Consider the following 4,830-nt stretch of genomic DNA (forward strand, 5'->3'; position numbering starts at 1 on the left):
GATATAGTTCCTTTTCCTTTGATCATACATTCTCTCTCATCTCCAAATCTAACTAGACCACCATCAAATTCTTGCAAAGATAGAAACTTCCCTTTATCTCCAGTCATTTGATGTGAACAACCACTATCAATTACCCATTCATCCTTGTCTTCAATTTTAGTAGCAAGTGCCTTCTCTTCAGGTACATTCACTTCCAATGCCAAAAAATCTTCCTTGATAGCCAGGAACACCCATTCCTTCCCATTGCCAGAACCACTAACAGAGTCTTATGTCGGTTCATCATCAGAATCAGTAATGCCTTCGTCATTTGCTATGGAGCATGACTTGTCTCTTTTTTTCTTGTACTTATACTTGTTCTGATATCCAGGGTTAGGCTTAAAAGATCTTCTAACTCTTTCTTCAAACCTTAAATTCCTTTCAGAACATCTAAATACAAAATGACCAATCTTATTACATGCAAAACATTTAAAAGGTACTTTTCCTTCATACTTACTTCCTACTAGTTATTTAGGTACTATTCTAGCAAATAGTGCTTCAAGTTGCTCAAACTCTGATTAATACTAAGAGGGGGGGGGGGGTGAATTAGTATGCAAAAAATCACTGTACTTAAACACTTTAGTAGTCTAGTAGTAAACCGGTAAAACGGTTTAGTAGACAAACCAATTACCACACATGTAAACCAAATAGAAAATAATGCATTTGTCCACAGAAGCACAAACACCATAACACAAGAGATTTTGACATGGAAACACAAATGGGAAAAACCACGGTGAGATGGAACTCACAAGAAACTATCTGCAGAATAGGAACCGGACCGGTTAAGGTCATACAATGTTCTTTACTAGAACAGATCCTATTAGGAATCTCAATCTTTGTTAGGAGATTAGTCTGATTAAAAACTACCTTGCTAGAGGATTTTAGGTCCACAGATGTGAACCACCTTGTTAGAGGATTTACAAAAGGCTTTTGGGCATACCTGGTTAAGGGCTTCAGACTTGTCGAATATGTGAGTAATCAACAAGCAAGTGATCTACTAAATAGCACAGATTGCTTGGTTAGATCCTTGATAGCTCAATCCTAATGCATTCCAACATTACTTCAGTCTTCAACACATTCACACTCTACCTCTTCCCACATACCTGAACTTATCTTCTATATTTTCCCTTACAAGAACTCATCATCCACCTTAAACCCTAACAACAACCTAAAACCCTAGACATGATGTCCTTATAAAGGAATCTAATTTCATGTCAGTCCAATAGGACTACAATACAATTTCCTAGGTTCAATGCATCTAGACATATCTAGTAACATGACACAAAAAGCACCGTTAAAGTGTCGGCACCGCCAAACAATCGGTGGATGGTAACTCATCACAGAGTATTACTGGTTCATACAGAATACCGGTTTAAGCAAACTACCAGTTGCCAATTTGACAAAATGAAGACTGGGAAATATGAGTTGTGTCGCTTCATTCCTTTGTACCACTAGAGATCCTCAAACCGCTTGGGGTCTTCACACCGCTTCAGATCGGTAAACACTTTCTGCAAAACACTAATAGTCTGAAGACTATAATATATCATACTGGTTGGAACAAATACCGGTTGAACTTTAACTTATACATACAAAAAGTGATCTCAAATCAAGTGTGTGTCCATCAATGACAATCTTAGCATCAATCATCAAAAATGCCAACAATGTCCCCCTTTGACATTGATGGCAACACTTAGAAAAATTTTGACATCGAAGTGTTTTACAATAAAGAATATGCCATAATCAAAATTACTCCCCCTAAGTATATACACTATCCCTTTTGCAGAAAATACAATGTATACTACTCCTTAATAGAAATAACATAAAAGTATACATCAAAACATAAATATTTATATACTTCTCCCCCTTTGCCAACAATGACAAACATATTGCAGACTAACCCCTATTGCATTAGTATTAAAACAATAAGTGTTTATGACAATAAAGAGTAATACTTGTCAAAAACTAATTTAAAGTCCTGTAAAAATTGCTTCATGGATAAGGACCATGAGTCAAGTAGGGAGGTAGCCACCTCTTTCTCTATCTACATCTGGGAGACCTATTCTTCCATGGCATCTATCGTGCTCATCTCTTGAGTGACCATTAGGGCATCAAGATTTACGTAGCATTTCTGGAGAATTTGCAGCCTTGGCAGTAGGACCAATTGAAGTTCTTGCAAATTTTGTGTATGGTTGCTTATCTCTTCCTCTAGTCTTGCAGACTGTAGTTGAAGCCAGTGAACAGTTTGTCAATATGTGGAAAAGCAATCATATGGCATCTTGAAGGTGCTAATGAATGACTGCATGTCAGATTGTAGTCTGTCCTTCTGAGTAAGCACATCATCACAAAATAAATGAGGTTGGCAAATCTTGTTGAGTAGAAGATCTCTAATGGCCTTTTGTGCCTTCTAGAGATCAGACTAGAGCTCTGTTAGCTTTTTCACTAGGGTAGTGTCCAAAGCCTTTTAATGTGCCTTCTTGGCATTTGCTTCTACGACCTCTTCCAGGCTTTGTACCTGGTCTTCTACAACTGTGCATAGGAGCTTCAATTATGCAAGTGAGGAATTGGTACTGGGAAGGTTTGTACCGGGTATCAAACTGGTAAGTGTTTCCATCGCACTTTGGATAACATCCTCCTCCTTTTTCCTCCTTAGAGCATCCAATCACTCTTGAGCAAGCTTAATGCTCTGGAACAGCTCCGATTCATTTGCAGACTGGAGGTCAATAGGACTGGTAGTTGTAGCCTATTTAGTCTGACTGTCGGTTGCCATTGGAGTCTCCACCTATGTGCTCTTTTTTGTTGCTTCCTTGTCCTTGGCTTTTTGCTTATCTTCTCTAGCCTTCCTTTGCTCCTTTTCTTCTTTCTATCTTTTCTCTTCTTCTTGTCTCTTCTCTTCATCTTTTTGCTTCTTCTCTTCTTCATCCTTCTTTTTCTCCTCTTTTTTTTTCTTCTCTTCCTCTTTCCTCTTCTCCTCTTCTTTCTTTTCCTCTTCCTTCTTCTTCCTCTCTTCCTCTTTCCGCTTTTCCTCTTCTTTTCTCTTATCTTCTTCATCTACCTATTTCTTCTTTTCAGCTTCCTATTGCTTCTTTTCTTCTTCTGCCTTCTTTTCCTGCCTTGGTCCTTCTGATGGTGCATCCTAAGTAACATTTTCACCATCTAAGGCGTCTACATTAATGGGGTCCATTTGTTCTGTGACTGGTTCTTCTTCACTATCATACACCTCATCTCGTTAGCTAGTTTCCGGTTCTCACTCAGCTTTTCTGTTGGCTTCAGCCACTAGATGCATCTTAAGAGCTTCTTGAGCATGAGTATGTGTATCTTTGATCACTTCTTGACCCTTTTCTTCTAGTAACAGGAGTCTTCTTCTTCTCATGAAGAAGAGGCCTTTGTAATTATTCATAACTTTGAAAAGTTCTAAATTTGATACATTAGGAAAATGTTGAGCAATTTTTTTCTTCCTCATTTCCTATTCCTTTTCTATGGCAATGCGTCATTTATTGTCTAAAGAATTATACAAAGAATCTGGTGTCTCAAATCTAATTTTTGAAGGTGACCAATCATTGACACACAAAAACTTAATGATTTCCTGTTGAACTTCTTCCTTTTCATCATCATTGAAGTCATCAAAGAAATCAATTAAATCATTCAACACTTTTCTCCTAATATTCTTTATAGTTCCTTGACAATGTGTCAAAGTTTTGTAAGAAGAAATGTCAATATTTACCGGTGCAGATTATGTCGGTTCATTCTTTGTCTTTTTCTTTGTTTGCCTAGTCTTCTTCTTAGGTGGTTCTTCTGACACAGTTTATTCTAAGTCAGGTGTATTGCTTTTTGTCTTTCGCTTCCTCTCAAAGACTTTTTCAGGTGTTGCTTACAGTTTCTTCTTAACTGGTGATGGCTTGGTCACTTTGGGACTAGCTGCAGTAACCGGTGTTGATGCTCAAGGCACTCCCTTTCCTCTCTTTTTTGACGGTTCTTCAACCAATGTAACCCTTTCCAAATAGGTGCTGGTTCTCTTTGCCTTAGGATCAAGGGGTGAGGTGATTAGGGTAGAAGCATACCCATCCAGCATATCATTCATTACCTCATAGCCCATAGGCTCTACTTCTTCTTGCCTAGGCTCAACGGCCTCCATTATGCATTCCTCCACTTTTATGGTGAAACATATGTCTTCCTCATACTTTTTGACTAAATCATCAGATATTCTTATCCTTTGGCTCATCTTGCATTTGAACTCATCAAAGTATTTGTTAAGTGCTTCCGGATAGCCGATTCCAACCACTTGTAGACTTTCCATGATTTGTTTTGTTACCGGTTGGTTGGCAGACCACTGAATATCACATACTTTTGGAAAGTAGCCTTGAAAGTAAAAGAACAACCCAACCAGTAGTTTTCCGAACTTGAATCTCAGTGTATTGTCATGTTTGATCGACTTAAGATTCAACATAAGTTGTCTTTGCATATAGGTGCATAGATCAAACGATGCATCCTCCTTGACCATCCTGTAAGTGGCATTTATCGCTGCAGCAGAGACAAAATTAATTATGCTAGCAAAGAACATCCGGTAACCTATCACCATGCAGGCATACTTGACCAAATCATCCTTGATTGAGTTGACAGTCATACCATGTGAGTCGCTCACTGAACTGGTGAGCTTGGACATTTTAGTCTTGCTGACCTTCCTTAGGGCTAGCACTTCCCCTATATTACAGAAACCGGTGACGGCATGAATCACTTCCGGTGTGATATCATGCATCTGCTCTAGGTACATCTTATCACCATGTACCCTACTTAGAA

This window comes from Cryptomeria japonica, chromosome 4, assembly GCF_030272615.1.
Source record: "Cryptomeria japonica chromosome 4, Sugi_1.0, whole genome shotgun sequence".
Classification (NCBI taxonomy): Eukaryota; Viridiplantae; Streptophyta; class Pinopsida; order Cupressales; family Cupressaceae; genus Cryptomeria; species Cryptomeria japonica.